General features: G+C 34.8%; 1 protein-coding gene and 1 long non-coding RNA gene across 25 annotated transcripts in view; both read right to left on the reverse strand.

Annotated features, from left to right (window-relative positions):
- The window catches only part of kcnq5a (potassium voltage-gated channel, KQT-like subfamily, member 5a), a 248,828-nt gene that overhangs the window by 108,067 nt on the left and 116,376 nt on the right, over positions 1 to 24,385 (reverse strand). The gene's annotated exons all lie outside the window — the stretch shown is intronic.
- On the reverse strand, positions 10,722 to 20,167 carry LOC147841093 (uncharacterized). The gene is made up of 4 exons (XR_015506056.1): positions 19,771 to 20,167; positions 16,435 to 17,703; positions 13,221 to 13,618; positions 10,722 to 13,020 (listed from the first exon to the last, which is right to left on the reverse strand). It is a non-coding gene; the product is annotated as an uncharacterized LOC147841093 (long non-coding RNA).

Genomic DNA, 24,385 nt, shown 5'->3' on the forward strand with positions numbered 1-24,385 from the left:
CTATCTATCTATCTATCTATCTATCTATCTATCTATCTATCTATCTATCTATCTATCTATCTATCTGTCTGTCTCCTTTCAATCAATCAATCAATCTATCTATCTATCTATCTATCTATCTATCTATCTATCTATCTATCTATCTATCTATCTATCTATCTATTTATCTATATATCTATCTATCTATCTATCTATCTATCTGTCTGTCTGTCTCCTTTCAATCAATCAATCAATCAATCAATCAATCAATCAAATGATTTTGACTGTCTTTATTGGCAATACTTTTAACTAAAGGTCAAGTTTTTTTCTTCTTTAAAACTGACATGTGCAAAGAGTGCAGTTGATATTTTAATTTAGTTTTGCTCTAAACTCAAGCTGTCAATGAATTGCTTCAAACTAATTGCTTCGTTTTCCATTTTACCACATTGTATAGTGTTGTGTTCTGCTTTGAATGGATAGTGAATTTCCAATACCAAATACAATACCATGTACTACAGGCTGTGATAACCTCTGACAGAGGAAACAGGAAAATGTAAAGAGCCTTGGAATCAATGGAGGAAGAAAGGAATGGGGGAAATAACCCAGAATCCACTTGTTGTGGCTCTTAAAAGCAAATCAGAATTAAAAATGTCAGGGGAAATAAATCTTCCTCCATTTCCAGTCATTCCATCTTAGTAAGATAAGAACAGCTGGCAATTGAAACCCAGCATGAATGCAGCCATCTGATTGTAGGACTTATAAGAGATACATACACACGTGGAGTTGGACATGGGTATGAATGTGTGTCGTTGTGGTTTTTACTGTGAAGGAGAGGAAAGATCACAGTGCCTTGATTAAACACATTTTTTGCCTGAGTGAACTGCCTTTGAAGCTTAACACTGCTTTAAACACTTGCGGCCTTATCAGAGGGAAAACATTATTCTAGATGATTAAACCTTGATTTAGATCTATATTACTCATGTAGCTGCAATTACCAGCAATTTAGCTCACCAAAACAAAATTTACCAGCAATTTAGTACAGCAAAATGCAAATTCCTGCAATGTTTACATTACAGCCCACATATAATCCTCTGAGGGGAAAAAAGGAAACATGTCTGCTCAATATCATCACACAAAACACTAACTAGATCTGTTTAAGTCTATACAGCACATGGAAATGATAATGACTTTTAGTGTTATGAGGCATTTAACTAAGTTAAACGTAAAGACAAAATATTTAATTTATCTAGTAAAATTGTGAAAAAAAAATATTAAAATTGAATTTATTCTTGTGATGATTATTGCTTTAAGGGGTGCTCAACTTGACAGCATTGTGCAGACCAATCAGCATCTGACTTGCAGTAGTGTATGCCAGTTAGTTTATTTTGACTTGCAAAGGCACTGACAATAGGTGACTATGATATAGCATATGCCATTAGCAATACGGCGAGAGCAATTTGAAAGCAGCTGACTGAAATACGAAAGCACACAACTCTATAATGATCGGCCAGATTCACACTCCAGAGTGATCATGTTTCAAGATTATGCAGTTGATGCTTAAAAATGTGTTTCTACGACAGAAAAAAAAAACTTTTAAGTATATAATAATTATTATGTCGTTTCATATTTATACATTTTTAGTTTATTCTTGTACATAAGATGCTATCTTAAGCAGTATAAAGTACTGACAGAAAAGTATGCTTGCTGCCTAATAAAACTTTTGAAGCAACTGTATATCTGACAAAGATAGCATCGAATCCGCTTCATCTGTGATAAAGCACACTACTGACGCTTTCAAGTCCAACACAGCTCCACCCTTCACCCAAAAAAGTAAAAAATGTTTAGTTTAATGAATGTGAAGTATGTAAAACTCGATAAATAAAGTTAGGTCAAACTGTTTGAGGAAAGTTTTAAAACAAATTGGTTTGATTACTGTAAACTTATGTATTGTGTCACATACACATATCATTTGTGTTGATATTGTCAAACTTTTAGAGTATTAGTAACTTAAACATTTTAACTTCAGTTACCAAATCACTATTAGTTCAATTAACTTAAACAAATTAGGTCCAAACAATTATTTGGCTACTCAAATGGTTTGGTATTCCTTCTAGCTTTAGAGTTAACACACAAAACATAAAGAAATCATTCATAACTCATTCGATTCGTTTCGACTTAGTTACGATAACTCTTTTTCATTTAGTCAAAGTTTTTAAACTTTTAAAAAAATTATAATTTAAATTAACTTTATTTATTTATTTTCATTTAGTGGTTCTTACTGTTTTAAAGTGATGTATGAGTTACATGTATGTATGGATGTATGTATGTATGTACAGTGTATGCATACATCCATCTGCTATATGACTTAGCAATTACCCTTACTTACCATTACTTTTATTTATTTTGTATTTACCTGTAGCACATAATTTATATTTAAAAATGTAAAGTTTGGAAACATTTTTGTCAAAAAAATAATAATAAAAATTTTCAACAATAAAAAAATCCACATATTCAATTGATCGAGAACAAAATAAAATGATTTGCATACATCTTATCTATGGTTTTGAAGTAAATAAAACTTAACTGAAACACTGCGAGTATGCAATAGATGTGGACTGCATGAAATGCTTTTCTTCTGAATCACGTACTGTACACAGACAAAATGTAATGCTCCTCCACTTTATTATTTTCTGATTGCGCGCAATGTTTGCACAGTAATGTGATAATATGAATATTAGCACATTCCTTTGCAGAGAACAATGGTGTAAAAATGAAGAAATATACAGTAAATAAAAGCTAAAGCTATTACAATATGCTGACAGTGAGCAATGTGCTGAAAGAGGAAAAACTGTGACATGGCAGTGTTCAGAGGAAATTAAAAAACAAACAATAAAGCCATTTAATTTAATGACTGCAGCCTAAACAATTTGTCACGAATGAGCAAACAAACAATTTTAACATATTCATATAAATATGTGTTGGTAATAAAAAAAGAGGAAAAGAAGAACAATGAAGGTAGGGAAATGCTCATATCTGTGCTGTGACCAGTTAAATAAATTATCTACAGTTTATGTATTAATGTACTCAGTCTATGACATTACAGGCAAAGGTGCTCATATAGCAGTCTGGGGTCTGTTTACACCTGAATAAAAGCAACCCAAGGCTGCTCACAGCTGGAAGTCATTAAAACAGCTCTATGGGGTTATTCCATAGTTAATGTGATTTTAATGTGATTGTTTTTTTTTCCATTTGACTACTAAATAAATATATAAACTATTTCTCTTTGTCTTCATTCATATAATGGCAGTGAACAGTGACCACCAGCAGACTTTTAAAACTCAGTTTTATAAATAAATGGTAAATATCTGTACGTTGTTTTTTGGTGCGCTTGCAGTGAAACTTCTCGTTTCTTTCTCGAGTCTTGAAATCATTTACACTATTTATTATTCCAAAAAAAAAGGTAATCTAATCTTGGTTGGCATTAATTAATATCAAAGATTTTGCTCTGGAATGGCACTCAAATTTTTGACAGTGTTAATTTAATGGCTTGGAAGGAATATCCTTAACCACTTCACTTCAACAATTAATGAACAGTAAATAGGGCTCCATGGTATTGGAAATATCTGACATATCTGCTAAATTATTTTGTTTATTATTTAAATTTAAATTATTTTAATGATTAGAAATCATTGAAGACATATATTATGTTATCATAATGATATAATGTGGCATTAAGGTCGTAACTGTACTGCACATTTACACATTTACATATTCATCTATTTAAACACACCAAAAACAACATTAACATTCTAGCAGACACTGTAAAAAAGTCATTCCCAACCACTAGACTTTTCTGACAGGGTATTCGAGTGTCATCGAGTGTCAGAATGTTGTGGGACTGCTATACAGGAGTTATGATTTTGAATTATAAATCGCTTAGTTTAGAAAAAAATAAAAATAAAAACTTATTTGTTGATCTCCTTACTTCCGGGTGCAGTATACTGCTGTTGTGGGTGGTGTATTCTGGGAAATTTTCTTATTCCTTTGCTTTCAAGTGTGGTCCTAAAAATCTCCATTCAAAGGGCTATCTACCCCTTCCCCTTAGATTTTATTATTCTATAAAAAAAACCTTACATAAATATTGTGGAAAGGTATGAATGTCTTATTTATCAATTTTGAACATTGCCTTAATTAAAATAATCCACCATACGTGCAAAGCAGTGTTTAAAAATAACACTTTCACCAAAAATTAACATAACTGTAAAATATATATGTAAATAAATAATACAAATATAAACATGTTTCCAGAGTTTAAGCTTGTTTGTTCATAACAATGTCATACAGATGAAGTCAGAATTATTAGCCTGAATTATTAAAGATTTTAATCACATTTCTAAGCATAATAGTTTTAATAACTAATTTCTAATAACTGATTTCTTTTATCTTTTACTAGATATTTTTCAAGTTGATGACACATTTCATCAGCCATGGCCATCAGCATCTTAAAATGTTTTATTGTTTTGCCACCTGTCTGCTTCTTCTGCTATTGTAGATCATCTGCTCTAAGGTTTAACTTGTTATGTGTTCAGAGCTGTTCTACAAATGTTGGCTTTATTTATTTGAGTTACAGTTGCCTTTCTACCAGCGGAACCAGTCTGGTCATTCTCCTTTGACCTCTCCATCATCAAGGCATTTTTTCGCCCACAGACCTGCTGCTCAATGGATATTTCTCTTTTTCAAATCATTTTTTGTAAGCCCTAGAGGTGGTTGCTTGTGAAAATCCCAGTAGATCAGCAGTTTCTGAAAAACACCGTCTGGCACCAGCAAATATGCCACATTCAGAGGCTCTTAAATCATCAACTTCAGCCGATCATCTCGACTATGTCTGGATATCAAAGATTGAATGATTTTAGCTGATTAGGTATATGCTTCTTTTCATTTTATTCTTGGAATAAGTTTTTTTAATTAAAGGTGTAATAGAAAGACCATCTGCATATGCGAATTGCTGAATAAGAGTCCAGTACATGGAAATGACATACTGTGAGCCTCAAACATCATTGTTTCCTCAATCTCGTGTAAAGCCCATGAGTAAAAAATCCTGGTAAAATTGGAACAAAATGAAATATGCCAGGCTGCGTTTTATTAGCCACATATCCTAGTAAGATTACACCCATATTTTATCCTCATTTTTAAGTTCATCTAAGCTTGCATTAGACATACTTTGTATGTGGGACTCTTATTTTGAAAACGGGAGAGGCAGAAAGACTAAAAAGAAGTTGTTTTGTGAAACAGACAGCCCTCCATGACCATTCACAGCTCACTGGTATGCAATAATTGGGATCTACCATATTCGTACTACATTTATACTACATCGCCTAAATAAAGGCATAAGGTTTGTTAAAACGTATACTTTGTAATTTCAACATGTATATTGTAAAATTTGCCATGTCAAAAGTGTCAAAAGTCTCTTGAGCTCTGGTCTTGCTCATCCAGAGGTATCTCGCCTCAGGACATTATTGAGAAGCTCCCTGGGACCACGTACGATACTTTTTCCCTGATTCAGGTTTTTCAGCAGGCGGCCAGTAAACCAATCTGCTGAACACTGTATGCTGCAGAGCTAAGTCTGAACACTTCAGAGAAACCTGTCATTAGCTACACGAGGGCATCATTGGAACGAAATATCAGGTCTCCGCAGATTCAGCCTTAAATGGACCTCGGCATTTGTGATTTTTAATTCATGTACAGGTCTATAAATAACTGTTCACCTAAGGGCTACTGAACAAACTGCTGAGAGCACACCTTCACTTGCTCATGTATCCTCATGCCCTAGCTTACACTATGCTTCTGCTTCTACTTCCAGTATACTGCTTATTTTCGTTTCTATGTAACATAGCATCACAAACCACTCCACATTCTTGTTATGACACACACTTAATCAGAACTCTAATGATATAATCAGAAATAACAAATAATAATACAGCATTTTACTGCTTACAGCAGTAGATGCTGACAAATGTATCATTTCTCTTGAATTAACAAAAAAAGCTCATAGACTTGTCCTCTCCTTGACATTAGTGATTAATTGGTGCTCACAGGATCTGCTCAGATCGTGTGCTAAGATGGCCAGGAAAAAGAAAACTAGTTGCTGCTACTAGTTTTGCCAAAGTTTGTGAAGTTTAGAGATTAACAATCTGTAAAACCAAAGATTTAGGATCAACTAAAGAGACTTTTAAAAGCTTCATTGACTATCCCATTATTTACTTTAAACTACTTGCTGAAAAGCCATTTATTTTCTTATCATTAAAACCCACTCAGACTGATATTAAACTTTAAAAACACAAGTCCTCCTAATTTAGATCTGTACATTAACAACATATAAGAAATATGTTTACATTATTTTAGTTTCACAAAAGTAAGGTTCTTTTGTCATTCATCATATTGATGCTGGAGTGAGGAAATGTTTCTTGCTGTAAATCTAGATGGTTTAATAGCTGTGGACAGGTGTTGAGAATTAGCAAGTCTGCTAAAACACTTAAACAAATGCATTTGGTTGTCCAGTGTAATCGCGATGTACATGCCAAATAAAAAATACACATTTCGGCATGGAACAAAACAGCAGCAATTAAACAAAGTTATGCTAACTGTGCGCTGGTTTCAAGTTCCGCGCTTGTACACCAAGGCCAATACACACACAGGATTAAGAAGGAATAAGATTTCTAAGAATGACTTTTTTTAAGGGAAATACTTTGCAAATATGTAGATTTACATTAAACAAACACAATTGTTTTAATTTATTCTTATTTTTATTTATTTATTCATTGTTCTGTCATTTGTTTTACAGTGTGAAGTTTTTTATAAACTAATTTCGAGAGGAGCACATGATATGATTGATCATGGCTGGTCTACCATCTGTAATCCTTAATAAACCAATCTGATTAATCCAAACTCACTATAAATAGCCCCTCTAGTATTACTTCCTTATCTTTGCTTTTTGGCGAATCCCCCCATCCACCCCATCTCCCCCTTTTCCACCTTTACCAGGGGGAGCTCTCGAAAACTACCTGATCTCATACCCCTATGGTACCCCCTTATGTTCAATGACCAGGGTTAATTATCTCTGAGCTCAAGCAGTATCTACAGGGTAAATGCAAACTCTTGAAATAACACTTTAAAATATAAGGAATTTTGATGTGATTTTATAAACTAGCAGTGTTTTGAAATTATTGATTGCATAATAATCGTAATAACTGAAACCATGATTATTCCTCAGACTATAATCATGCAACCAAAATCTATAATAATTGCATCCCTACTGTTACCCCAGCACACAGTAAAACAATGCAAATTCATTAAATATACTGCACCACACATTTTTTAATAAATAAAAAAATATAACACAATCTAAAAATAAATATAATCTAACCTACCTTTTGAAAAAAATTTCAATAGATTTTTTTTATTAAATTATAGACTTATTGAATTATACAAGCGGCGAGGCAGTGGTGCAGTAGGTAGTGCTGTCGCCTCACAGCAAGAAGGTCGCTGGTTCGAACCTCGGCTCAGTTGGCGTTTCTGTGTGGAGTTTGCATGTTCTCCCTGCCTTCAAGTGGGTTTCCTCCGGGTGCTCTGGTTTCCCCCACAGTCCAAAGACATGCGGTACAGGTGAATTGGGTAGGCTAAATTGTCCATAGTGTATGTGTGTGTGAAAGTGTGTGTGGATGTTTCCCAGAGATGGGTTGCTGCTGGAAGGGCATCCGCTGCGTAAAAACTTGCTGGATAAGTTGGCGGTTCATTCCGCTGTGGTGACCCCGGATTAATAAAGAGACTAAGCCGACAAGAAAATGAATGAATGAATGAATTTACAAGCATAAAATAACCAAGAATAAAATCATATAGAGAAAATTATTATATAACCAACAGAAGACCAAATAGGAACATTCTATTAAAATCCCAAATGTCCTCTTAGCAGCGTTTTATTGTGACCTGAACTGGTAAACTGGTAGATGGCTTGAGCGTCTCTCACAGAAAAACCAGCCTTACTTACCATTTAGCATATATTGAGCAGATAAAAATAAATAGTAATTTGGCCTGACTTAGCTCATTTCATTTTGTCTCCACCACAGTTAATAAATCAAGAAGCAGGCTAAAAGCATTCTTAATACAATTAATAACGCTTTAACCCTTTAATCAACACCATTACCTTCTTGGAACCCTTATTTCTAGACAATGTCCTTGACACCAGCAGGGATGTTCTGAAAATGTTCCGGAAATGCAACTTTTTAGTGGGAGATCCAATTGTTTAAAGCAGTGGTTCTCAAAGTGGGTGTTGGGACCGCCCGAAGGGTCGCGGGTCAATAAAGGGGGGGGGGGGGGGGGGGGGGGGGCGCCTGGTGATTTCCAAAAATCTATTTATTTTTATTAAACAATAAGAATTACCATATTATATCCAAAACCTACTAAAAAAAGGAAAAAAATAATCCTTTAAAGTTACTATATACTACTGTATATAGTTACTATAGTAGCTTTTAGTTATTGGATTTTGAACCCTGGGGTAATTACATCATATTAAAGACACAGCAATAGCGTCAGATGCAGCAGATTTTATAACACCAGGTTAAACTTTCTGGCACATTTACAAAACTGACATACAATTAAAAAAATCAATGAAGAATAGACTTGGGTTTATTGGTTTGCAAGGTTTGTATTTATAACCGCCCCAGAAGATATTGGGGGTCACGAGTCACTGGCATTGTTATTTTATGGGTCGCGGGCTGAAAAGTTTGGGAACCCTTGGTTTAAAGGATAACGTCATAAAGTATAAAGTAAGTGACACATTTTGATTTGCAACACAAAGTAGTAATAAAGAAAACTTTACCAACACTAACATTGTATTAATCCTTAAATAACTAAATAGTTTTTGATCTCATTAGCATATTTTATTTGAAAACTAAAAAGCATTAGGTCAAAACCTAATGCTTAATAGATTAACCACACTGAATTTCAAAGGAATAATTTGTGCATTTGCTTTTACCCTTGCGATTTAAACTTCAGATAAAACAACTCGCACTTCAAGCAGATTTAAAGCATAACTGTCTTCAGAGAAGTGACACAAGCCAAGGAAAGCAAGTGGAAAAAGAGCCCATCTCTGGAACTTCTGAGGGCCTTTTTTTAAGTGCGTTGAGTGTGTAGAGATATTTTCCATCCATTAGCTGAGCGTTTGGCCATGAAATATGCACACACACACACATGCTTCCTACTTCACACACATACACTTGCAGACAAACATATAATTGACTTTCTGTACTTATATCCATTTAGGTATTCAATTTACACTTTACATAATATTGTTTTTCTGCTCGATTTAAAAAAAAAAAAAAAAATCCTGAATGAAGAGAAAAATGTATCAGACACCCAACAAACAACAACATTTATAGCACAATGCTTACTCCCAAATAAGTTTCATTAAAGTACTAGTTACTATTAGGTTATGGGTTAGAAAAAAAAAGTTACCATGCACCTAAAAAGTTACCTACAGTTCGTCTGCTGGTGGACACTCAAAATAAAGTCTTAGCAGACATAAAACAGACTATTTCATAGACTTTTTATAGAGTTATTTAATAACCGCAGCGCTTCAAGTGCTATAAAATAAGACTGTTTACTAGTATGTTAATAACTGCTATAGTGGACATAGTATATTTTTTAAAGAATTAATACAAAACAGAAGCCCTGTTTTGACCTACTGTTAACATGCATTTTTAGCATTTTCATGAATATACACTGTAAAAAGCGATTAGTTCATTTACTTTTAAGTGAGTAAACCCATTGCCTTAAATGCAACCAGTTGACTTCATAAAAAAAAAAAAAAACGAGTAAACCTGTTTTAACTTGGAACTGTTAAGAATATTTTTATTTTAGGCAAAGGGCTTACTCACATTTTAAAGTAAAGTAAAAAAATCACTTTAGAAGCAACTTGTTTACCCACTTTTTAAAATTAAAGTCAACAAATCATTGGGCTCACCAAACTGCTAACCCTACGTCCCTGGGCTATTATGTTTTCCAGTCTGGCTACCAATAATGAACCCACCCTGCCCGTCTGACTATCCTAATAGGAGGAAACATATAACCCATTTCAATGCTTTTGTATTTTCTCACAAGTTAGGTAACTATGTTGGATGTCATTTTCATGCATCAAGAAGCCACTATTAATATGAGTTTTGAATTAGCTAACTGGTACCAATTAGCTAACTGTTAAGTGCCAAGTTGATTGAAATAATAATATTAATAAAATGATATAGTTAGGCCTACCAGTTTTTCACATGATTTTTAGGTAAAATAATAAAATAAAATAAAATAAAAATGGGCATCACAGAGGGTCAGTGGTTAGCACTGTTGCCTCACAGCAAGATGGTTGCTAGTTCCTCCGGCCAGTAAGCATTTCTGTGATACATATGGGTGTTTCCCAGTAATGAGTTGCTGCTGAAAGGGCATTAGCTGCATATAACATTCTGATAAATAAGGGACTAAGCTGAAGGAAAATTTAATTAAATATGATAAAATTAAAATGCAATAAAATAAAATAAAATAAAAAATAAAAAAATAAAAAAATAATAAATAAATAAATAAAATAAAATGTGGTTATTTTCAAAAAAGCATATAGTAATGAATGCCATTCTAACTTTTTTATTTAGTAAATGTATTTACTTATTTATTTTTATTTTAAAAAGTCACCAAAGAGTGCCTGCCTGAAAGGCTATCATGGATTATGACATTTTGCGAACCCTGTGATGTAATGTGTTTCCAAAAGCACATCCTTACTATGCCATTTGTTCATCTACTTTAAGCGCATCATGTCTAGGCAATAATTTCATTAATGAAGCATAGAAGATGTTTTATTTTTGTCTGTAACATTTATTCTAAAAATACACTGCATATCTACAGTACATTTGCATATCTTTCTTGCACCAGTCTTTAAACTCACCTATGTGGTGATTCAGCAACAGACAAACAGAATGAAATGATTCATTCCTCCTGAAATGGCTGAGTCTCACAACCTGTTCAGTAATTGCATTATTTCATTTCAAAACACAAAAGTAAGCACATTATCTACTTTTAAAGCCAAGCAAAAAAAAGGTCCATTTGACTGCATTTAGAAGTGCTACGGCTGAATTGCTCTATATAATGTGTATGGTGGTATAAAGAAAATGAAACAATGATTGAGAAAAAGTGTATAGAGGTATAAAGAACAAAATCATGTTGGTGTCCATTTACTTCCATTGTATAGGAGGAAAAAAATAGAAATGCCATCTATCATGTTCAGAAACCGAGAAAAGAAGGTAACGCAGGTTTCAATTTGTGATATTTAGGTATTATTTATGCACTATTTAACATAACAAGAATTATAACGCTGTAATTATTATTATTTCATTAGCTTTTGGTCCTATTTTTTTAGAATATTCTGTTTTTGCAATGTAAAGCAAACTAAAAATGAAAGCTAGTTTAAATAAGGGGAAAAATGGGAGAAAAAAAAAAGAAATGCCATCTTTTATGTTCAGAAACAGAGGAAAGAAAATAATGCAAGTTTCGATCTGTGATATCTTGGTATTATTTATGCACTATTTAGAATAATAAGAATTATAACATTGTAATTGTAAATATTTATTTAGCTTTTAGTCCTATTTCTTCAGAATATTGTATTCTCACTATGTAAAACAAACTAAAAATGAATGCTAGTTTAAATAATATTAGAACATAAATATAAAAAGTACATTTATTTAAAAAAAAATACACTTAAAGGTATATTTCTGGGTATACCAAGGCATAGCGGAATAATAAAAGATCATAATGGATGCACTGTAAGCCTCAGACACCACTGTTTCCTAGTTCTCATGTTAATTCCATGAGTGTAAGACCCTGATGGACAAATGGCCAATCAAAAGACAAAACAAACTGTGACTTAGGGGCCAAACCCTTCTTATTTGCATGTATGTGTACTTTAGGTCATTTATCCAGACACAAAGAGCAGTTGACGTCATCAAGAGAACACAGACTCATATCAAAGACTATAGAATACACAAGACATGTCACTTGTATAGTTTTGAATGGGAAAAGTGTAATGGTCAATATGGTTAATGAGGCACCATCTACTAGAACAGCAGCAAATCATCAGTCGCTATAAACTAACGTTTCTCTGGGGGAGAAGCTTGGATCAGAAGTGTGCTTTTACGACAGGTTTTGCGGTCAACAACTGCACTGGAATCTCAGCGAAGACATGAGAAATATATCCAAATACAGCTTGAAATCTGTAGTTTTAAATGAACCAAGTGCACTTCAAAACAAACGTTTTTTGTTTTGTAATCTGTATGAAACAAATGCGAGGTTCACTCAGTCCTGTCAAACGAACATCACGTGACAGCTACTACTCAAACACTAACAAACTTATAAACAAAGTGTCGCTGTAATTTCTGGAGGTGATTCACCATCAAGACCAAGTTGTGAAATACTTCAGAAGAGCAGCGCGATCTGACAAAGCATTATCCAGAGCAGTGTTTCTCAACCAATCCTGGAGGACCACCAGCTCTGCACATTTTCCATGTCTCCTTAACCAAACACACCTGATTCAAATCATCAGCTCATTAACAGAGACTGAAAGACCTGTAATGGGTGTGACAGACAAAGGAGACATCCAAAACATGTAGTGTTGGTGGTCCTCCAGGAACATGGTTGAGAAACACCGATCCAGAGGATCATAATATGTAAAACGGCTATAAGTGAGGTTGGTGTTGTGATCTCATTCCTTTTGAGTATGCATGTGCATTAGATTGGGCACCCTGAAAAAATGCAGCTTTTGTTTGATACAAACGTTTAGAAATTAAACTTATGAGACGGTTGTTGTTTAATTTTATTCGTGACTCCAAATATGTAATATAATCATAAGCTTGGCAAACAGATTTGGAGAATTTGATGTTTCCCCATTCAGACAGAATGGCCGAGCATACTGCCTGAGAGGTGTTTTAAAGAATGTCGCTGAGTGAAATGACTTGCCTTAAAGCATAGGTGTCAAACTCAGTTCCAAAAGGGCCGCAGCTCTGCACAGTTTAGTTCCAACCCTAATTAAACACACCTGATCAAACTAATTGAGTCCTTCAGGCTTGTTGAAACCTACAGGTAAGTGTGTTGGAGCAGGGTTGGAACTAAACCTTGCAGGGCTTCGGCCCTCCAGGAATTGAGTTTGACACCCCTGCCTTAAAGGGACTTTGTTCTTATGCAACTCTGAAATCATAAAAAAGCTATGAAATCATTAATATGCACGCCTCAGGCTGCATTTGGTAAGCCAAACATTTTCTAGTGATACAACAGGGAAAATTTCCACCCCTTAGTTATTTTAAGCATATATTTTACCTGCTATACATGTGGTACTCTTATTTTGAAAACCCGAGTCCCAAATTGTTTACTATGCGATACTGGGCAACAACAGCACGAAGCATGTTCAAAATCGCTTCAGAATGCAAAATGCAAGATTTACAGATTACACATTTATTCATCTCCACTATGAAGAGGCATAAGGTATGTTTAGTTACATCTTTTGTTAATTTATCATGTTTATTGTGAAATAATGCGTATGTTTAAACAAACACAGAAGCTGCGTCCCAAATGGCACACTATACACTATGCACTCATGCACTAAGTACTTATGCACTTACACACTCAACAGGATAGTATATGTATGTAGTTTCGTCCCAAATGGCACACTTATGTATTTTTACTAAGCGGAAATTCAAACCGTTTCCCTGATGACTTTTGACTGTTGCCAAATCAGTGAAATAAACGACTGAATTATCAAGTAATACCTGCCGTGAGTACAGGGCTGATAGTGGAAAAAATTCCTGAGCCTGAACTTTTTTTCCTTGCCCCTGAGGTGAGTAGGGGTGGGGGTACTATGTATGCAACGCACTTTTAACACATAACTTGTGGGCCCCTGGGCCCAAATATATTAACAGCCTATGTGTAACCCTGATCATCATTATTGTCAAGTGGCTCTTTTTAGTCACATGCCAGTAATGTCAGTGACACATACCAGTAATGTCAGTGACACATGCCAGTGTCAGTGATCTTGTGACATGTGCCAGTAGGTGTCAGTATAAGCATGTTATAAGCACAATAATCTTTAAGTCTCTTTGCTTTAATATTTAAAAATTATTAGGCAAATGACACCTGTTATCTTACATGCATATATGTTATGAGTTTTCAACATGCATTTTATTATAACTTTTTAAAGGATATTATTTAAAATACCTTAAAATGAAAATAAGTTAAATAATAAAATAAATGAATGAATTAAAAACATAGAGAAGTCCATATTGTAGGGAACAAAGGAACTGCCAGGATGCAATAATATACAGTACAACAGATAAGTGTAACCCCTCCCATACATAAGCATGCCACAATAAATTTGACTGACATGTACTGTCAAATGACTATATTACGTACGGAAGTATGACTACGAATACATAAAATAAAAGCGTTTAAATTAAAACATTGTGGAGTAGCTCAGCAAATAAACTAACTTGCGACGCGATAAATTAGGTTAAAAGTCGCGTGATGATTAAATATGGTTTTGCTCGTGTTAATTAATGTCATAAGCTTCGCCGGGTGTCGATGTCACTGCAGTGACATGCAGCGCGACACTCTGAGTGACACAGGTCACTACACATGCCACTAGCGAGTGACACATGAAAGTGGAAAACCGGACGTGCCACCGGAAGTGTCACTACACTCAGTGGCATGTGCCAGTGTCATCTGTACGTCAGATGTCGTGTCACTCCATGTTAAAACTGCTACTGTGAATCCGCGTACAAGCGCACACAATAAGCTAAAACTCGCCCCAAGCACCGGCAAAAACAAATAACAATGAATGTGTCGAGGAAAGAGTAAGGACATATCTTAATTATTTATTAATAAACTTATTCTGAGTCAGTGTCGCAAAGATCCTGACTGGCAATCTCTTCTTGGACTCAGAAATTCATCTTTACGGATTACATGAAGGAGTGTTTTTGTTTTCGATTTGTTTTATTTCGTTAAGTAATAATTTAAAGCTTTCTATAAATATATTTATTATGTCTGTGAGGCATATACATTTTGCTTCATTTTGTTAAGCGCTCCTGTTCAAAAACCAGACGACAGAAAGCGCATAATTTTGGTTTTCTTTATTTTATAAAAACGCTGTAACGTTTTTTGATGTATTACTCGTACTTGTGAGCAAAAATGACGGATAACTTTAAATTGCTCCCACTGAAAAAATGCAAGTGATTGCTCTGGCGCCTCGATGTCCTGCAAGCTTTTTATAAGCAAACTATGCGCCTAATAGCACACATTCTTTAACGTTTAAGCTACCATTGTTTTATACTTGAACTGTTTTATATATTTTATTTTAGGCAAGTCGTGATGATCTGAGAAGGCAAACTGATCAAACAGACAATGATGGTCTTCCGCTGGGCGCTGTTCGTTAAAAAAACCTTATTTTTAACAAATAAAAAATGCTCCAAACGTTTTTCTAAATAAGCTGAATAAAAAACGAAACTACATATAAACACTTTGCCATTAGGCTACGTACAAAACTGAACTATTTCATAGCTGAAACACTAAGTTGTTTAAGGAGAAGGGGGAAATATATTTTTGTCCCGTCTATTGCTTCACCGTTATTTCGAGAATAAACCCAGCGTAAATATGCAGATGTCATTCCCAAAACATATCAGCGTATATGTGCCGAAAACGAAAGTTTCATACAAATTCTGAATGGATTATAGCCTGGAAAGTGCAAAGCACGCTCCTCTTATTATCACTAAAAAGCGTCACTAGTTCATAGAGATCTCACAAAGATCCGTTATAATTTATAAAGCTCTCTAAATTACACAATTAATCTTTTATTTACATGGCGTCTACACTCAAAAGATGATTCACGAGCACACAAAATGGCACTTAATAAAAAACAATCCGGCGCTTTCAGCAGTGAGTGAATTCTGTGAATCTAGAGAAATGACAGATCAATATCCGTGAACCTGATTTTTTCCCCCCGCAGCCACAGTACGCCGGAAATCCGGCGTGGTGCCGGAACGCTATCACCCCTGTGAGTATTGCTGCATTCACCATCGGGAGGCGCTATAATCACTCTCGTAGGAGAATTTTGCTTTCACCATCCAAAATAAATAAAGTTATTCAACATGTGCGTCCGATCGCTCCGCCCCTTCCGCTACGTAAGCAAACCTGCGGTCGTTGAGTGCGTGAAGTGTCCATCATTCCACACTTCATTTTAGCGGCTGAATGAGTGCATCATCCGGGTAATTAAAGTGCACTTTTTATTTTGAGAGTTTTCAATGTGAACACACTACTTACACTATTTATACTACAAAATGGCGTAAAATAGTGCATAAGTATGCGATTTGGGACGCAGCAAGAGACTGCTGAATCGTGTCAAATCACTCAGCTCAACTGTCATCTGTTCATGCAGAGGTTGACATTAGTCCTGGCTGTTTTCTTTGACTATAGCTTCAAAATACAATGTGATACATCTCTATATCTCTCTTTTGTCAAGTTTAATTATAGTTTAGTCTTTAACCACAACAAATTTGGTGAGAAAAATAGGCTAAAGTTATTTTGATTGGGTTTATTTTTGTCCGTGTTCAGCATACATCGTTCTCTGTGTATATGCGTGTGTGTGTATCTGTAGGAGCAGCATGTCAAAGCAGAGCTCATTAATATTCACAACACAAACCATATAAGGTCAATCCTGGACCTTCTGGTTATAGGAGTATTAAATGGAGTAATAAATGAGCTTATTAAACTGTTTCTTGAAATGTTTTGAACTTCCCAAAGCCTTGAACCAACTATAGATATCAGAGAACAATTTAAACTAAAATAAATTCTTATTAAACCAATGCAGTATATGGCACCTTTAAAACCTGCATTACTTCATTCCGTCTGTTTTTGAACATGACATAAGACATGAATCATTTTTAAACCACAATTAATAATTATTTAATTTCGAAGCACAATCTGAGCACACCTCATAAACAAAGCAAAAAAGGTCCATTTGACTGCACTTAGAAGCGCTGTTGAATAGCTCTATATAATGTCAGAGTGTATTCAGGTGTGAAACTGGTGTTTTGGCCCGGTCTGAAGTTGAGATATAGTGCAGAAGTCTGATGTCTCGGTGTGTAAACACAGAAGCGAGGAGCCTCAGGTTTGTTTGAGTGTGCAGAAGCTGTCGGCTCCTGTGTTGTTGTGCTGAGAGACACATGCACTACGTAATGGAATCTCTGTATTCTCGTGTCTGGCTTCCACAGGGCCAACCCATCCATCCTTATACAAGCGTCTGGACGCCTGGACATGATCACACACAGGAGCTGAGAAAACACACACACTGCCACTACTTTACACACAGAAGCACAAATGCATGCACGCTCACGTATGCACACATTTGAGGATCAATCACTCTGATGTGAATCAATGCTGTGACAATTTTGTTTGCAAACAGATCTGCAAAGGGCGAACTGTGCCTTTTTTTCTCTTTCAGCTTATAAGAAAGGAGATTTCACAAGTTGTTAACATTTTTTTTCTCTGTGTCTGAACATAAAAAGAGACTATTTTCTTTTTTCCCATATAATGTAAATTAATGGACACTAAATATATTTGGTACAAGCAAAAAAATAATAACTTTAAGTGAATTTTCTAATTATATATTTTATACAATTTAACACTTTAATAACTTAAATAAATATTTTATGTCAATGTCAATTTTATTTATATAGCACTATTAAACACAACCAAAGGTTGACCAATGTGCTGAACAATAAATCACAAAGAACAAGTATAAAATTATAGCTAAAACAAACAATTCTCACAAATAGTTAATATAGGTAAAAACAACCAAATCTCACTAATAGTTATTATAGCTAAAAACAAACAATTCTTACTAATAAAATGCCAAATCAAAAAGGTAAGTTTTCAACCTAGATTTAAAAACAGACAGCGATGAAATAGACCTAATACAGAGGGGCAGAGCATTCCACAAAGTAGGACCAGCTACTGCGAAAGCCCGGTCACCCCTGCATTTCAGCCTCGGCTTTGAAATGTATAAAAGTCTCTGGTTTGATGACCGAAGAGACCGACCAGACTGATGTTCAGTCAACAGGTATGGCAGGTAGGAAGGAGCTAAGCCATTTAGAGATTTAAAAACCAGGAGAAGAATTTTAAAAGTGACACGATAGTGCACAGGCAACCAGTGCAGAGAGCGCAGTACTGGTATGATGTGGTCAAATTTTCTGGTGCTGGTTAAAAGCCTTGCAGCAGCATTTAGAACTAGCTGTAGGCAGGATAGAGTTGTCTCACTGATCCCAAAATATAGCGCATTACAGTAGTCCAATCTTGAAGTAATAAAAGCAGGAATTATTTTTTCAAAATTTTTTCTAGATAAAATAGATTTGACCGTTTTTAAAAGTCGAAGCTTTTTAAAAGTCGAAAGCAGGATTTGACCACTGCGTTAATCTGCTTATCAAATCTTAAGCTATCATCAATGATAACACCCAGATTTTTTAAACAGGGCTTCACAGACAAAGAGAAACATGTAAAGATATCATATAGAGATATCATTTTTAATTTACTAGATTTTTTAATGATTTCTGAAAACAACAAACGAATAGGCTGATTGGAAATACGTGTTTCAGCCTACACTTTTGTGAAACTGCAATAACATACTTCAACATACAGTGAGTGACACTTCAAAAAGACCATTATTGCCACAACTGGTACCGCTGCTACACTAAAGCATTAAGAACGTGTTTTTAGGTATACCGAGAGTATGCCGCTAGGGGACACAACGTGATGGGATGCGATTGGATAGAAATATACAGTAGCTGTAAATATCCTGCTACTTGTAACTGAAGATAAAATAATGAAACAAAATATTATAATTCCTTTATTAATCAATAAAAACTTGTTAACAAGCTTTATTATCATTGTAAATGTAAGTGAAATTGGGATTCATTTTGGAGAGTAAGATTAAAGAAAAAAAAGACAACTAAAATGAAAGTACAAACATCCATACAAACACAAATAAGTAGGCCTAAATAAAAAAATAAATAAATAAAGCAGTGTTTTAGCCTAAATATAGAGAGATGTACAGTGTTTATTTAACATTTTTATTAAAATAACACAATACAGTTTTCATTTACATTTTCGTTGTTGATTATATTTGACTATCTTATTTTATGTCTTAATTATTGCACATAAATAATAAATAAATAATTAAATAGGCCTAAATATAAAAAAAATTTGCAGCAGTTTCTATGTAAAACAAACAAATGCCACAGGACAGCTTAATGCCAACAGAATACAGTTCCTTTTCCCACTTTAATATTAAGAGTGCCATATTATTTTTCTGCAGTTCATCGCACCAAACAAATATCAACAGAGTCTATGTTTTATAATCAAATGCATTTGCTTCACCTTTCTATCTCCACATGAACAACTATTCTGGTATGGTCAAAATGTGCCCTAAGTAATGTATTGTAGATATGCAAAAATGTAGACAGCGCCTTCTACTGGATTTCTTATCTGAAATGTACCCAAAGCAACATATTTTACAGTTTTCACAAATGAAGGTGGTGTATTTTTAATAAGCCCGAGTTGTTAAAAATTAATTTACCCTTGTATTTTGGTTAAATTTGCTACGCTTATGTTAGAGGCTATTTTTGCCCTATTGACTTCCGTTGTGGCAACATTTTTTGACTGCAAAGCATTGACACAATATAGTCATGCATTCTAGGTTGTTGGTAACATTTGTAATTTTTAATGCTGATCATCAGTTGGCACCATTAACCCTTTAGATGGGCCTGTACAAAAAAGTATATAACTCAGTGTAAAAGCCAGAAACTAAGCTTTTTACACTGTAACTGATGATCAACAGTACAAATAGAAATATTTACATTTTCCCAACAGCAATCAATAAACAACCAATAATCAATAATGTATGGCTATATGGTGTCATGGCACTGAAATAAAAAATATATATATTTTAATGAAAGTCATTGGGGCAAAAACAGCCACTAACCTTGCAAAAGGGTAGTAAATTTGCCCAGAGTGTATTGTTATTAATTTATTCTTATGTTATTAATTAATGCCAACTCCAGTCCAGAAAAAGTTGCGTTACCAGTTCTTCAAACAATACATTCATTGTGAATCTTCCCCTTGAAAAAAAAGCTCCTTAATCAATCACAGAATGTTCATTTTTCTCACACAATATACTAATGCTTGTAGCTTGGTTATTTTCCTACAGAACACTTCATTCCATGCAGTAAAAAGCTCTTAGATGGAATCTAGAGATGTGAAAGTTTCATTAAGCACTACAGACCTAAAAAAGATGACGATGATGATTACAAAAAGATGAGCAAACAACAAATGATACCTCACAGAGAGGAAGCAGAAGTTCCTGTGATGTCAGCAGATGAAGTGTGAACGTTAAGGAAGCGTGTGACATTTTCGGTTAAAACAGCAGATCGCGAACAGTGATAAAAAAGGTGCAAGTAAGCAAGAAGCACGTACACGCACTGATGCATCACTGTCAGCTACACAGCTCATGGGACCCTGGTGAGAGCACTAGGGGCCTAGACTACCCTCATTTCCTCTGAAAACTACAAGGGAATGTCCCAAGACAATGCCTAAAAACAAGTAGACCAGGCACTTTAGTAGAACAGAAAGAAGAGAGTAATGGAGAACGTGTGAAGATGCTATTGGAAAAGTCAGCATTATATGAGGAATATACAGTGAATTGTTGGAGATCGGTTGTTTCAGGAAATTTTTTGTTCCTTTGGCAGAAAATGAAGAAACGTGTAACTTCTGCTGTTTGAGAGAGATCCGAAAGTTATGACCTAAAATTGATAGCGAGGAAAGTATGTCCTGTATTAAGTTTCTTTATATTTACATCATATTATACAACATCAGGCTACATGGAGCTGCAGTGGGTTCTTGGGAGAAAGTTACTGGTTCATTCCACTGTGGCGACCCCAGATTAATAAAGGGACTAAGCCGAACAGAAAATGAATAGATATCAAATACCACACATGTAAGTTAAAATGTGAACTTGATATTGATGAAGTCCAGTAAATAATCCTCATTTTAGAAACAATATTGTGTGGTTTTTCTCACTTTTTCAAATTAAAATATTAAGCCCATCTGATCAAGAGTTTAATTTCTAGATTTTTGAACTATTCAAGTGAACAAATGGCTCAATTGCCTATTCATAATAATTCCTGAATGAATCAACAATTTAAACGAAACAATTGAATAAATGACTCAATTACTTAAATTCCTTATTACTACATTCATACATTTGGTTTAAAAATATTCATATTCAACATAATTGCATATTTCAGTGTCAATAAAAAGATTAGGTCATCCATAAATAAAAGATTGTCATCATTTACTCACATTCATGTCATTTTAAATCAGTATGAATTTCTTTCTTTTGCTGTAAAAATCTTGTGAAGAAAGTTCGTAAGAAAAATATAATCAAGATTCAAGATTCATCTACATATCAATTCAGATTGAGCAGATGGGGTCAATTTTCAACCAAATATATTATGCGATTGATTGATTAAATCTCTCCATGGTGTCCTTAATTAAAAAAAAAAAATTTAATCACTTATTTTTTATTCCTGTCATAATGCTTAACAGTTTGAAGCCAAAACAATCAAAAAAATTTTTTTCTCTTTTTATTCTTTTTCTCCTTTGCTACTCTTTGTGCAGTGGGATGTATGAATCAATCATTTTGTCTTGTACAGCAGGGCTTCTCCAAGTCTATACTCTGGTCCAGATCCAGACCCAGACCATAAGGGTATTCAATCCGGACCGACTCCACTTCGCATTTCAAGACAATGCGAAAAGGAGTCAAATTAAGGATTTCCTTCATAGATAAATGCATAAACCTTAAAAAATCAACTGTTTAGTTGTAGAATACGGGCCGAAATAAAATCGAAGGCAAAATATGCAAAGTTTCCCTGCATGACTGTTGTTATGACATCTAGAGATCATCCAAGGCTTAACGTGGATAGATGAAGATTTCAACCTCCCAGAGAATAAAACTTGATGAAGAGAACAAACAGTTAAAAGTTGAAAGGACAGATAAGTATGTGTTTATTTTGCCACAAGCCAGCACAAAGCCATTCTGCTTGATTTGTTATGAAGTAGTAATTTGTAGTTCAGTTTAGTAAGGGGCGTGTGACGCCCAAAATGTTTTTATTTTTCTATTTTCTATGTTATTTAGAGGTAGGGAAGGAATAGTAAGTGGGTGTTTCATTTGTTATTTTTCTTTGATTTGGCACTGCTTACTTTCCTTCCCTCTAGCAGGTTTGTTTCAATTGATTTGTTTGCTTATTTTGCATTTATTGTACACATTTGTGAATATACTTTGGGTGATTAAGTATTCTTTTTTCTTTATCTTTATTGTAAATAAAGAAACCACTTTTTGCCCTGTCCGTTGTCTGTGTTGAACCATAGCAGCTTATATCTCAGGGGAATTTTAAAAATACTGGTTTGTCATAATTATATTTAGCCCTTCTCTTCCTCAGAGCCACACGAGGCGAAACAGGCCGTGATAAAAATTCTGATTTGGACCCTTTAATGTAAACATTGGGAACCCCTGCTGTACACTTTACAAAAGTTACTCTGTTTTACAGTGGTATTGCAATATATATTGTTACTTCAACAACTACCAAGCAAAATCCCAAAGAGCCTTACTATCTGGCTAATGCATCTAAAAAGAGCTTGTAGATAATGTAACCGAAGCAGGAGGAGACCAGACTTTTTCTTTTCTTTTTAACAAGTATGCATAATTTAGCTTTTCATTTGGCTTTATCGGTTTCAAAGGTGAAGTGTGCAATTTATAAAAGGGTGAATCATTTCTCCTATTCAGCTTAATAGGCAGCCATAAGAAAGCCATCTGTCATCTTGTTTTTACGTTCAACATCTGCCATGTGGCATTTTTGAAAATAACATCTGTGTATTGTCATCTCTCTTTGTCTTCCAAGACTTTTAAAATACAGATCCTGTAAATAGTTGATGTGAGTGTATTGGCATGTCTTTCTCTATAAACTGCTCATCATTCAGTCAGATTATAGCAAACTGCTCCTTCAGATGCAGTCAGGTCCCTAATGCAGTCATAATAGCTTATTTTATGTCCGGCCGGTGTGCTGTTGTTTGTGAGTCCTTTGCTTGAGATTGAGCAAAGAGAAAAGAACAGGTCCAAGAGCATTTTCTCCATAACATGAGACTTTGGGGACAACAATGCAGGCAGCTTCTGTTGCCATTAAACTGGAAACAAATAACCATGTCAGATTTCCAGAGCATTATCACATTTCCCTCAGCTTGCCACCTTTCTCTTTCTGCTTCTTCCGCGAAGCTCGACTGTGAGTTCAGGAGAGGTTTTCTCACATTACCGTATTGAGTTTGTGTTAGTTAGAAAGTGCCAAGTCTCCCCTGTTAATTATTTGATTAGCTTAAACACTTCTTACTCCAGCAGTTCTTCCCTGATAATTGCTCCTGCTAATTCATCTATCAGCAGTTTAGCCCCCTGCGCTGCTGTTTCTCTGTAGATAATAAAGGAAAGAGTGTTAAAACATGACATATCTAACAGACTTACAGCAGAGATTGTGTCCACTTCTCTTCACAGCCTGCCTTTGGTCAGATGAACAATGATGTCTTCAGGATTCCCCATTTCCCTTGAGGCTTGTTATTCTGTTTTAGTTTTAATAAGGACAGCTCAAAAAAAAAAAAAAAAAAAAAACAAGTGAAAATCTGCCTCGTCTTTCCAAGCCAATATAAGAATTATCTTTATTAAAAAAATAATAATTAAAAAAATTAAAAATAAATACATAAAATAAATACACACACAAACACAAACACACACACACACACACACACACACACACACACACACACACACACACACACACACACACTTAATTGTTTCTTTGATTCACTATTGTTTATTTGAGGGAAGTTGAAGCTAAACTATGCAGGACACCGGTCCTCCAAGACCGAATTTGGACACCCCTGGACGAAGCCAAAGGAATGCAAATGAATGAATGATTCTTTATTTCCATACATTGAAAGTCTAAGGGGTTCTATATTATTCAGATCTCAGCTTCAGACAAAATAATAATAATAATTCCTTACATTTACATAGCGCTTTTCTGAGCACTCAAAGTGCTTTACACATCGTGGGGAATCTCCTCATCCACCACCAGTGCGCAGCATCCACCTGGATGATGTGACGGCAGCCATTTTGCGCAAGACCGCACACCCCACAGCAGCTGATTGGTGAAGAGGAGACCGAGTGATGTAGCCAATTATGATA

Source organism: Danio rerio, chromosome 13, assembly GCF_052040795.2.
Source record: "Danio rerio strain M-AB ecotype USA chromosome 13, GRCz13ab, whole genome shotgun sequence".
Classification (NCBI taxonomy): Eukaryota; Metazoa; Chordata; class Actinopteri; order Cypriniformes; family Danionidae; genus Danio; species Danio rerio.